Genomic DNA, 13,993 nt, shown 5'->3' with positions numbered 1-13,993 from the left:
GTGGCAGAGTCATTTAGCTCCCAAAGTCACCGATGGCAGAGGCACGGACTCATGCTTGCAAAAATTCGAAAACCTTTAGCTCATCCACTCTAGTCTGGATGACCAAAAACCACAGACTCTATTTAAGTTTAAAAGCTTTATTAAAAGTAAACACATTTATTAAATTCAAGTTTGTCATAAAAGTGAACGTGTAACTGAAAATGGAAAAGTGCTTAGTGCTGACGATTAATTGGACACATTTCTTGTGGTCGAGCCGAGCTCTCACCTGGTTTGAACTTGATCCTGCTCGTGTTCTTAGAAGTCAAGGTTCTGTCTGTTAGGAGAAAAAGTGGTGCGTGTTAAAAAGTAAAAAGCAAACATTCATCAGTTGTGCCAAAAAGTGCAGCAAGACAACAGCCTTCCCTGGAAAAAGGGACCTTTTTACTCTAGAGTAGACAGTCAAAAATTATTAAATTGTACACTTTTTTCACATTTCTTTCTTCCTCCTAGACCAAATATTATATAGTAGTGAGTGGTGTATTCTAACATTATTAAATGTACTTTGTAGGTGGAACATCTGGAGACGGGGCCAGCGCGGAGGTGGTGGCATTGGACGAGGAGGACAACTCTGGGGAGGAGGCGGTGCAAGTGCCGGAAAAGGACATGCCTGTGAGGGTTCACACGGTGGTGGCGGGCAGAGGTAAGCTATACATTCCTTAGTCATTGAGATTGAAGACTGCAGAGTGTGCTTTCTGCACGGGTGTATTATAAAAAAAGCAGGTAGTAGCCTCCTCTAAATGTACTTCGACTTAGCTGTGAAGTTTTTGGCGAGAAGAATCCCAATCAGATCTGAGGTGAACTTGATGGATGGGATGAACGAAAAGCGAAAGAAGGGTGTAAGTAAGTGTGGAAGCACGAGAAATGTAATGATGATTGGCAAAGAAGAATGATATGTGTTTGCTTGGTCCCCGAGGTGGCTGGGAAGGTAAGAAAATGGTATGGTGCATGGCTGGGTGAATGATGAAGCAAGGATGGGTGGAAGGAGAACAGCCTGGGTGGGTGAGACAGAAACTGTATGTGTGCAATATACTTTGAATGGATGGATGCCTGGATCATTCATGGTACTATCTGACTCTTAGATAGCATATGTGAATCTAGAGAGAGTAGACGGTCACTGGATGAACTAAGTGTTACTTTGAAGAGCATGTAACACCGCACCCGCACGTCCGTTCCAGTGTAGGAAAGGCAAGGAAAAGAAGTTGTAACGTTGTCCAAAGACTACCATGAATAGTAGCAGTAGTTTGTATTGCAACTGCAAGCACAGCATATATCCAGTTATTACGGTGGGCACTCCCTACCTCCCTTAATAACTTTAGTTTAGTAGTAGTACGTCATTCATGTGTGGGGGTATCACTGTTCACTCAATAATAAGCAAAGCACCTAAAGTCATCCCATATGTCATCAAATACATCCCATGTGAAGTGATAGATAATCAGATAATTTAGCTTCTTCATTTTCCTTTTCTAATACTCATTTGCACTGTAGGGTGAAAGCTAAATTAATTAAGCAGTAGCCCTTTTAACAGAGTATTCTCAGTGCCACCCGTAATAGAAAAGTAAGAGCTTCACCACCTGCATGTACTGGACCGGTACAGTAACGCAAGTCTGTCTCACTCACCATGGTGTGCGTCTGTTTTTCTCGGGTGCAAGTTCACTGCGCTGGCATTATGCCGGCTTGCATAAGATAACGTACCAATTGTCCTAAACAAGAGAGAAGAAGAAGAATAAGAGTGGTGTACTGTCATAGTCGACTGTAATAGAAGTCCATAGTGCTCGTAGAATTTGTTCCTTAAACTCCCACTAATGTTAGAGCAAGGATGAAGAAGTCGGAGGTTACATAGATACTGTCCTCAATAGTTATGCACTGTGCTTTCAATTTGCTACTTGTACTGTGACAACTTTCTGCTCAATCATTTTGTGTTAATCTTAAGGAGCATTGGTTACAGACTATGTCTTTCTTTTTTCATGTAGTTGCTCCTTCCAAATCCAAGACACCATCAAGGAGGAAGGAGCAGGCTCGAATGGCCCGGCAACGGAGGCTGGATGCCACTGTTGCTGAATATCGGCGGCTGGTGGCCCTGGAGGAGGAGGAGACGCAGTCTGGAACAACAACAACGTCCACTGGGACAGCTGCCTCCTCCTCCGTGCGGGCTGCCAGCCAGCGCAGTGCTCCAGCGGTACGGAGCCGGGCTACCAAAGCCAAACGCCACCGCCCAGCAGCAAAGAAAGCAGCTGCCCCTCACAGGAATTGCAAGGCACACCGGCGCCGCTTATCCCTCAGACTGTCCTACCTGGAGCAGGAGGTCCATAATTATAAGAACGTGGTGGAGGGCCTCCGCTTCGAACTTGCCACCCTCCGCAAGGAGCATGATGCCCTGGCTGCTAATTCCAACAGCACCCTGCCATAGTGTCCCTTGCCCCTTTTTTAGAGACTTTTGGGGGGTGGGAATTGGGAGTTGTGATTTTTGGGGACTTTTGAAGGACAATCGTTGGGGTTAGGGAGGGTCTTGCGGGAGATTCTTTTGTTAGGGCTATAAAAATATACTTTTTGAAACTTTATCTGACCATACCTGTTTTTTACTGCTTTTGAGTCTGGTGGGTGGGGGTTTAACATAACAGTAAGTTTGTTTTCCTGAATAGTCCTAGGACTTTAGTAGTACTACCGTCAATCAAATCTCTCGTCTCTCCTAATACTCCATTATACTACCTCCAACCAAACGCCTATCTTACCTGTAATTTCTGTTTGCAAGTAGGGCTAGGCCCAGGGCTGGCTCCACGGGAAACAGCAAATAAGGTTGGCAATCCTGGGCGGATAAAATTTCCTCATAGCGGTGGTACTAGTGGTGTGACACAGTGGCAGTTGCTTGCCTATGAAAAAAAGAAAATGAAATCTGGTTTGTGCTCCTGAGCAATACAAAGGTACAATACAGAATATAGCAGGTGACAGAAGTACACTAGAACAGTGCCACGTTGTAGCCTAACAAATGTTAAAGTATAACTAATTCGGTTGAAGTTCTTTGACATTAGCCATGGGTCTTTGTCAAGCAGAGTAAGAATATATCATCGGATTTCTTCACCAGCCTGTTGCTATCACCTTATCCTCCCCAGCAAGTGTGTGGATTTATTGCTGTAATTTAGTCACACATCAATCAAAACCACACAGCCCGGGGGAAGAGGGTTAGGGTTTGAAAAATGGATGGGTACGGGGGTTTTTGGGAAAGGTTTTGGGAGACAAGAAAAAGTAGCACAGCATGGACGAACAATTGTGAACATAAACAAATCTTTGGGTACAAACCTATCCATCAATCTTTGAAAGTGCATACACTACTGTAACTGCATGCATGTCAGTTAAAAGTAATTAGTACTTTCGACAACTGTGGAAGAAAGAATGCGACAGTACAGGGCGTGGGTGGAAATATTGATAACTATATTCAACATAAGGTCTCTGTAGCCAGATACCTGAGAGCCTTGCTGGTCACTATAAATCCATTCACAACAACACTCAATGGGGTTGGTCTGGAAGGTGTCAGGTTTACTCCCCGTGATCCAGTCGATGCAAATATGGTTCCACTTCCAAATGTCACCAACACCCAGAAGTGTAAACACAGGGTGTTCGAGGCATTAGGCGGGGGAGAAAAATAACAAACTAAAATAAAAAATGTGGGATGGGTAAAGGTAGGGTCAGCAGGGAAAGGATACCTGTAACAGAAGACAAGACAGGCATCAGTGAAGTGCTGTCCTAACATACAAGGGTACTCTCATATAGTCTCACTAAATAGTCTGCAAGTCTCCCGCCTACTCATGGGAAATGTAGTTTCATAGTACGGTAGGCGCTTAGGGGCTGCGTAACCTGACAGAAGGTATAGTAGATAGAAAAGGAGAAATTGCTTTTTTTCTAGGTGTCCCCTCACTCACCAGGGTTGCCCCTTGGTGACATGCTTCATCATTGGGGCCATCCCAGTCCTCTACGGCCTGGGGCGTGCTGCGACTTGCGAATTACGTAGGAGCACTTACAAATGACTATGTGTGGTGCAGATGTGATAGTGGAGTGGACTAAGTGATGTGTTAAGGGATCAATGTAGAAGCAGAGAGAGAGCCAAGAAATGCAGTCACAGTCAGAGAAAAAGGCAAGGGATACTGTATCTATGTGGTTGTAGTGGTCCTGTTGGAAGTGGTAAGTAAGTTGCCCGCAGAAAAAAAATCCTCCTATTAGCGGCACTCCTCCATTGCAGCCGACGCTTCGTCCATCGATGTTGGTCACCAGAAGACACCCTGTCCACTGCCTGCCTGATGCTGAATTGTGGCTCGCTACTGTGAAGCCTGACTCCATCCTTTTTTCCCCATTGCAGAGACTGAAACCCGGCCTGTAATTATTCAACGAAAAACAGGAAGTGATATAATATTACAACACCACTGATAAATAAATATAAGGCATGTAGGCTGTGGAGTGCAAAAAGTCACAATTTGTTTTTCCTAGTAGACAGTACAATGTTTTTGAAAGTGCGTACTCTGAGTCACCTTTTGAAGGATGTATGGGCAAATTAATGTATCGGATCTTGCCCCTCAAGCTAGGTGTACTGTAAACTGTGTTTTAGAACAAAATTAGATCTTCCTAGCAGTGCTTCCACCCAGACCCTTACTAAAGCCAGTCGCAAAAATGTAGAAGACCCCCAATCAAATCTCAAAAAACGAGGCCTAGCAGAAAACTGGTGACAAAACTTACTTTGAAAGTAAAAGTAGGCCGAAGTACCCTAATTACCCATTACCCACCGTGGATTGCATTCAAACCACTTGCAAGCAACCAAGCAAAAGTAGCCATAGCCAGCATCGCTCCAAGACTCGAAATCCCCCCCACTCAAACACATGCAATAGAAATACTGCTAACCCTAACGAACCCTAAGTTAAGAATAGTGGCAAAGGCTTTCTTTAACTATGCCAAATCCCCCCTTTCCCACCATGGATTTTCTTCAAATGACTTGCAACCAAAATTACACATTCTCACGAGTGCTCTAAGACCCCAGAACTCAGTTTGAAAAATCTAGAACACCCCGAAACACATGCAATCCTGCTGCTAGGGCTAACCCTAACGAACCCTAAGTTACAAAAAGTGCCAAAACTAAAGGCTTTTCCGCGCGGATTTTGTCCCAACCACTTCTACCCGGTATTAGACCTTCCCAGGAATGCCCCAAGACCCGGCAACCCACCCGCCAAGAAGCGTAACACCCCCAAACAGGCCAAAAGCAAAATCTCATACTTGCAATATTTCTGGGCCTTCGGTCCAAACGCGCTGCGTAGCTAGGCCATAAGTCGGGGTTGGCACGACGGATTTCCTGAAAAGCAAATGCAATCAAGATTAGAGTGTCCCAGCAGTGCTCCCAGACCACGAAACTCACCCGCAAACAGACGGAACCCCCCCTAAGAGCACCTCAAAGGCAAGCAAGTCATCAAAAACACAAAAAAAATTCCGCCTGGGATTTGGTCCAAAACACTTTTATCCGGTATTAGAGCTTCCCAGCAATGGCCCCAGAGCCGTCAACCCAGGAGAAAACGAGTAGAAGACCCCCAAACAGCCAAAGAGCAAAAGTACAAAAATGGGGACTTAGTCACTTTTTCACAAATTTCCCAAATCACTCCGCGCGCGCTCTGCAGCTAGGCCCTAAGTCCCCTCAGCCACCATGGATTTGCTTCAAACCTCTTGCAAAGTAAAGTATATATAGCCAGCAGTGCTCCCACACCACGAAACTCACCCGCAAACACCAGGAAGCCCCCCAAACAGGCCCCCGAAAACGCTACATAGAGCAAAATGTCAGAAATAGCCCAAAAAAAAATCGGCCTGGATTTTGTCCCAACCACTTCTACCCGGTATTAGACCTTCCCAGGAATGCCCCAAGACCCGGCAACCCACCCGCCAAGAAGCATAACACCCCCAAACAGGCCAAAAGCAAAATCTCATACTTGCAATATTTCTGGGCCTTCGGTCCAAACGCGCTGCGTAGCTAGGCCATAAGTCGGGGTTGGCACGACGGATTTCCTGAAAAGCAAATGCAATCAAGATTAGAGTGTCCCAGCAGTGCTCCCAGACCACGAAACTCACCCGCAAACACCAGGAAGCCCCCCAAACAGGCCCCCGAAAACGCTACATAGAGCAAAATGTCAGAAATAGCCCAAAAAAAAATCGGCCTGGATTTAGTCCCAACCACTTCTACCCGGTATTAGACCTTCCCAGGAATGCCCCAAGACCCGGCAACCCACCCGCCAAGAAGCATAACACCCCCAAACAGGCCAAAAGCAAAATCTCATACTTGCAATATTTCTGGGCCTTCGGTCCAAACGCGCTGCGTAGCTGGGCCATAAGTCGGGGTTGGCACGACGGATTTCCTGAAAAGCAAATGCAATCAAGATTAGAGTGTCCCAGCAGTGCTCCCAGACCACGAAACTCACCCAGAAACACCAGGAAGCCCCCCAAACAGGCCCCCGAAAACGCTACATAGAGCAAAATGTCAGAAATAGCCCAAAAAAAAATCGGCCTGGATTTAGTCCCAACCACTTCTACCCGGTATTAGACCTTCCCAGGAATGCCCCAAGACCCGGCAACCCACCCGCCAAGAAGTATAACACCCCCAAACAGGCCAAAAGCAAACTCTCATACTTGCAATATTTCTGGGCCTTCGGTCCAAACGCGCTGCGTAGCTGGGCCATAAGTCGGGGTTGGCACGACGGATTTCCTGAAAAGCAAATGCAATCAAGATTAGAGTGTCCCAGCAGTGCTCCCAGACCACGAAACTCACCCGCAAACACCAGGAAGCCCCCCAAACAGGCCCCCGAAAACGCTACATAGAGCAAAATGTCAGAAATAGCCCAAAAAAAAATCGGCCTGGATTTAGTCCCAACCACTTCTACCCGGTATTAGACCTTCCCAGGAATGCCCCAAGACCCGGCAACCCACCCGCCAAGAAGTATAACACCCCCAAACAGGCCAAAAGCAAACTCTCATACTTGCAATATTTCTGGGCCTTCGGTCCAAACGCGCTGCGTAGCTGGGCCATAAGTCGGGGTTGGCACGACGGATTTCCTGAAAAGCAAATGCAATCAAGATTAGAGTGTCCCAGCAGTGCTCCCAGACCACGAAACTCACCCGCAAACACCAGGAAGCCCCCCAAACAGGCCCCCGAAAACGCTACATAGAGCAAAATGTCAGAAATAGCCCCAAAAAAAATCGGCCTGGATTTAGTCCCAACCACTTCTACCCGGTATTAGACCTTCCCAGGAATGCCCCAAGACCCGGCAACCCACCCGCCAAGAAGTATAACACCCCCAAACAGGCCAAAAGCAAACTCTCATACTTGCAATATTTCTGGGCCTTCGGTCCAAACGCGCTGCGTAGCTGGGCCATAAGTCGGGGTTGGCACGACGGATTTCCTGAAAAGCAAATGCAATCAAGATTAGAGTGTCCCAGCAATGCTCTCAGACCATGAAACTCACCCACAAACAGACGGAACCCCCCCTAAGAGCACCTCAAAGGCAAGCAAGTCATCAAAAACACAAAAAAATTTCCGCCTCGGATTTGGCACAAACCACTTTTAGTGCTTCCCAGCAATGGCCCCAGACCCGTCAACTCACCTGCAAAGAGGTAGAACAACACCCCCACAAGTGCTGAGTCTTTCTTCATTGGGCGTAAACCAGCCCTCTGCTTTGATGGAAATAGGAGTCTGGAGGAGGAGGATAGAGGAGCATGTTCTTCTGAACTTGTGAACCTGAGGAATGCAGACTGCGGCACCTTCAAATAAATTAGCAAACAAGTGAAGACAGTTCTGCTGATGGGCTTGTCTTTGTGATTATCTGATTAAAGTTTGAATTATATTAACTGTGCACAACAAAGAAAGACAGACACACAGGAATAAAAGTGAATAAGGATGAAAAAGAAAGTTATTGATTCGTTGTCTCATTTTCAGGGCTCGAAGTCGGAATCACGGTCCAGGAATAAGAATAAGGCTTCGTCATCATACTCTGCGAATTCAGCCCGGGTGAGGTCAGTGCCACCTGACAGAGTAGAAATTCCCTCATCTATGGTGCTGGCCACCTCCTCTTCATCCGGCACGCTCTCTCGTACTCTTATATCTGGTGGTATGAGGTGCTGATTCATCTTGATCATTGTTAACCTCTCCACATTTTTGGGCGAGAGGCGGCTCCGTTTGGGAGTTACAATCCCACCAGCCGCACTGAAAACCCGTTCAGAAGACACACTTGCGAGTGGGCAAGACAAGTAGTTTAAAGCCAGGTTGGTGAGCTGTGGCCACAATTCTTTTTTCCCATGCCAATACGCCAATGGGTCAGAATTAACATAGACCTCTGTGGAGTCATTCAGATAGTCCTTCACCATCGACTCAAGGTCCTCCTCCAAGGTTCCTCCACTTTGCGTAGCTCTTGCTGTGCCTCTGGCCTTTTGAGAACCAAACCCACGCAGAGCTAGCCAATCCTCTTCAGCCTCCAATGTTTCTGCTGCCTTTCGTGCAGATGATGCGGTTGCCGGTGTCTTTAACGGCTGAGAGGTCACTTGTGCCACAGCCACAGGTGCAGAAGTGGATTGTTTTGACTGGGGATGGCCTGCTGATGTACTGCCATTTCCTTCAATTTCCAGCCGTTCTGTTTCAAACTTCTTGGCTGACAAGGCTAGCCAACGTTTGTACTTTGTAACATCTTCATCAGCAAAAGGAAAGAATGCTCTGCCTGCCAGCGCCTTTTTGTAGCGTGGATCCAGAATAGTAGCACAAATGTAATGCTGTTCTGAGTGGATCTTTTGAAGACGTTCATCACCTTGTAGGAGCTCTAATAATGTCTCAGCCAGAAGCAAAGAGTCTTTCTTTTTGTCATCTTTTCGAAACACAGAACACACCTCCTTCAGTTGGTCCTCCAGCATGTACAACAATGGGATAGCTTTTCCCAAATTAGAGTCCTCCTTGCTGACTGCACGTGTGAAGACCTCAAAAGGACGAAGCATGCGTGTTAGGCTTTCAACTATGTTCCATTGCGGCCCACCCATCCTCAGCTCCTCTATACCCTCTTTCAAGAAAAATTGATCGAGTTGCGTATACTGCTCATACAGACGCTCAAGCATGTAGAAGGTTGAGTTCCAACGTGTTACCACCTCCTGGATGAGTGCTTTCACTGGCATTTGACTTTGATATAGCATGCTCCTCAGCTGCTTGCGGGCCTTAAAAGAATGCCTGAAATGCTTGCAAATTTTTCGGCAGTTGTCCAATACACTGTACGCTGCACTGCGTTTATTACCCAAGAATTTTTGGACAACCAGGTTTATACAGTGCGCCAAACACGGCACTCTGAAATAGTAACCGTCCCTCATGGCCTTAACTATATTGGAGCCATTGTCTGTGGAAACATAACCAACCTTGCGTTTTAGTGGGGACAGACAGTTAAGGACCTTTGTGTTAAAGACATCCAAAATGTTTTCTGCTGTGTGACGTTTCTCCAAACCAAACATGGCTAGTGTTGCATGTTTCCGAGCACCTTTAAAAACAATGTTAGTGTCAACACCTGAGTTTAGCTTTGCTTTAGCCCCTGAAAAAGAGACCCAGTGTGCAGTGATGCACATGTAATCAGCGCCTGCGCCACTGGTCCACATGTCTGTTGTCAGATGTATAGTGTGAACAGCACTCTTCTCCAAAGCTGCCCCAATCAACTTCAGAACATCTTCATGTAGTGCTGGAACCGCAACTCGGGCAAAATAGAACCGGCTAGGAACCTTCCATTTAGGGCAGAGCACTGTCACTAATTCTAGAAAACCAACCCCTTCTACAAAAGAAAAAGGGAGAAGGTCCAGAGCTAGCATTTTAGCCAGCTTAGTGTTATACAGACGGGTCATTGGGTGGTTGCGTTCATATTGCGCTTCTGTAAACAACATCTTTTTAATGTTGCCCTGGACCAATGATTTACGGGATGATGATGATCTCTTCGACCCAGTTACGCTCGCTGATGAACTTTTCCGCATTGATGTCTCACTCTCTCCCACACTCTTAGTGTGGCTCCCATGGGGTGTGCTGCTGACATGGGAACTGGGTGTAAGTGAAGTGTTTGAATCGTCTTCTTCTACCTCCTCGTCATCAGCAGATGACAAATCAACGTTTTCATTACGTGCAATTCCGGCTTTCTTGACCGCCTCTAGGTGCGGAAACCATTCGACAGGGTGCCTTCTCTCAAGATGACCTCTCTGGCCTCCGGTACCATAGTTAGAACCAAGCTTACCACGACTATATCGAAGCTTACAAAGGCTACAAATGGCTACGTTTTCCTTTTTTGGGCAAACACTAAAGAAGTCCCAAACTGGAGACTTGAAATGTCTTCGGGGGCCGGAGGAGGCGGCGATACTGGTGGTGGTGGTCCTGCTGCTAATGACAGATGAAGTGGAGGATGTGGATTGCCGAACTTCAGTACGTTTTGCACTTTCACCACCACGAATTGAGGTCGAGGACGAGGTGGGTACCTTCTTGCGAGGAAGAAATATGGAAGCGGTAGGTTTTGGTGTACTACTTAACTCCAAATCTAATGATTCCATTTCCATTGCCTCCTCGCCGACATCATCATCACGCTCAGCAGCTTCTCGGGATAGGGTCAAAATGTCTCTTTGCTGCATGCCCGGTGGGGCTGCAGTGACCTTTGTGATGACTGCCTCGTCGTCATCGTGAGAGGCTTCATCACCAGCAGTATCTGTCACTTCTTGTTGAGCCTCATCACACTCCATAGGTTTGAGTTTTTGGACGACCTTCCTTTTACGCTTAGGTACCGGTGGCAGATCATGGTGTGCCTCTGCCTCACTGTCAGACCGCAGTTGTCGTGGTTCCCAAGACAGATCACTTGCACCAGAACGAGGTGGGCTTGAAGAAGATGTAGACACCCCCCTTGATCTTTTCCTTGCTAGGGATGTGGAAGACAATGAATGATCATCAGGAGGAGTGGCTTCCAATGATACCTCAGCTTCATTGTCGATTTCCAAATGTGCCCCTACTTCGGGAGGAACAACTATTGTGGGCACTTGTGAACGTCCATGCACCTTTGCTTGCGCATCTCCTTTTGCTGCCTCTCCTTCCACATGTACTTGGGCGTGTACTTGCACATGGTGTTGTTGTTGCGGCTGTGGTTGTTCAACACTTGTCAGATGAGTTACAACAACCTGTGTTGATTCAGGGACATTGCTGCTACTTTCTTGCGATGAGCCAACATCACTGGTCGATGGTGATTGGAGAAGTACACTGACTGCCTCTGAAGCACTCAAGGGCTTTGACTTAAGTTGGCGTGGTGGTGGAGGCACTGAACCCAATGGAGCAGGGGTGCTGCTCTCAGGTTGGTCCCCAGCAGATCCTGCTGCTGCAGGCGTACTTTTTTTTTGCTCCCAAAAAAAGTGGTGGGTGGCACACCAGCCTCCTTGGTAACTTGCTTCTTCTGCTCCTTACTAGCAACTTTCTTGCTAGAGGAGCTACGGAGAAGTTTCTTTGGGGCCATCTTCTTCAGAGCAGGTCAGACAGCAGGCCGCAGTTGCACGAATTGTAGAGTTGTCTGAGGCCAGACGTGACGTCGCGTGACGTTATGCTGCACACACACACCGCTGCAGGACTTCTTCCTGGCACTGGTGGTTCTCTTGAGTCTTGTGCACCTAAAAAAAATGGAAGACAGAGGAACATCAGTTCAGTTATAGAGCACAAAAAAATCGAAAAACACTGCAAAATCAGCACAATCCCAATCCATCCATGCCCTCCATAATGTTTAAATTCAAGACAACCCACAGAAAGACTAGGCCCATGCAAGACTCACTACCCCTGGGCATAAATAAAGGTTGAAAAGTAGGCAAAATGGTTGGAGGCCTAACAACAAAGCCTGCATTCAAAATGGCCACTTGCCTGCCAGCACATGGCCAGTGCCTGTAGCTGCACTCAAAATGGCCACCAGCCACATGGCATGTCCCTCCCCATGAACACCCCCAAAAATCGAAAAACACTGCAAAATCAGCACAATCCCATTCCATCCATGATGTTTAAATTCAAGACAGCCCACAGAAAGACTAGGCCCCATGCACCACTCACTACCCCTGGTCAAGGCCCCAACAACAGGTCAAAAATCGAAAAACACAAAATTTTACAAAAAAAAAAAATCGAAAAACACAGAAAAATCAGCACAATCCCAATTCATCTATGGCCTCCATGATGTTTAAATTCAAGACAACCCACAGAAATACTAGGCCCATGCAAGACTCACTACCCCTGGCATAAATAAAGGTTGAAAAGTAGGGAAAATGGTTGGAGGCCTAACAACAAAGCCTGCATTCAAAATGGCCACTTGCCTGCCAGCACATGGCAAGTGCCTGTAGCTGCACTCAAAATGGCCACCAGCCACATGGCATGTCCCTCCCCATGAACACCCCCAAAAATCGAAAAACACTGCAAAATCAGCACAATCCCATTCCATCCATGATGTTTAAATTCAAGACAGCCCACAGAAAGACTAGGCCCCATGCACCACTCACTACCCCTGGTCAAGGCCCCAACAACAGGTCAAAAATCGAAAAACACAAAATTTTACAAAAAAAAAAATCGAAAAACACAGAAAAATCAGCACAATCCCAATTCATCTATGGCCTCCATGATGTTTAAATTCAAGACAACCCACAGAAATACTAGGCCCATGCAAGACTCACTACCCCTGGCATAAATAAAGGTTGAAAAGTAGGGAAAATGGTTGGAGGCCTAACAACAAAGCCTGCATTCAAAATGGCCACTTGCCTGCCAGCACATGGCAAGTGCCTGTAGCTGCACTCAAAATGGCCACCAGCCACATGGCATGTCCCTCCCCATGAAACACCCCCAAAAATCGAAAAACACTGCAAAATCAGCACAATCCCATTCCATCCATGATGTTTAAATTCAAGACAGCCCACAGAAAGACTAGGCCCCATGCACCACTCACTACCCCTGGTCAAGGCCCCAACAACAGGTCAAAAATCGAAAAACACAAAATTTTACAAAAAAAAAAAATCGAAAAACACAGAAAAATCAGCACAATCCCAATTCATCTATGGCCTCCATGATGTTTAAATTCAAGACAACCCACAGAAATACTAGGCCCATGCAAGACTCACTACCCCTGGCATAAATAAAGGTTGAAAAGTAGGGAAAATGGTTGGAGGCCTAACAACAAAGCCTGCATTCAAAATGGCCACTTGCCTGCCAGCACATGGCAAGTGCCTGTAGCTGCACTCAAAATGGCCACCAGCCACATGGCATGTCCCTCCCCATGAACACCCCCAAAAATCGAAAAACACTGCAAAATCAGCACAATCCCATTCCATCCATGATGTTTAAATTCAAGACAGCCCACAGAAAGACTAGGCCCCATGCACCACTCACTACCCCTGGTCAAGGCCCCAACAACAGGTCAAAAATCGAAAAACACAAAATTTTACAAAAAAAAAAAATTGAAAAACACAGAAAAATCAGCACAATCCCAATTCATCTATGGCCTCCATGATGTTTAAATTCAAGACAACCCACAGAAATACTAGGCCCATGCAAGACTCACTACCCCTGGCATAAATAAAGGTTGAAAAGTAGGGAAAATGGTTGGAGGCCTAACAACAAAGCCTGCATTCAAAATGGCCACTTGCCTGCCAGCACATGGCAAGTGCCTGTAGCTGCACTCAAAATGGCCACCAGCCACATGGCATGTCCCTCCCCATGAACACCCCCAAAAATCGAAAAACACGCAAAATCAGCACAATCCCATTCCATCCATGATGTTTAAATTCAAGACAGCCCACAGAAAGACTAGGCCCCATGCACCACTCACTACCCCTGGTCAAGGCCCCAACAACAGGTCAAAAATCGAAAAACACAAAATTTTACAAAAAAAAAAAATCGAAAAACACAGAAAAATCAGCACAATCCCAATTC

Source organism: Lissotriton vulgaris, chromosome 2_2 (genome assembly GCF_964263255.1).
Source record: "Lissotriton vulgaris chromosome 2_2, aLisVul1.2, whole genome shotgun sequence".
NCBI classification, from domain to species: Eukaryota; Metazoa; Chordata; class Amphibia; order Caudata; family Salamandridae; genus Lissotriton; species Lissotriton vulgaris.
This window is presented reverse-complemented; position numbering follows the sequence as displayed.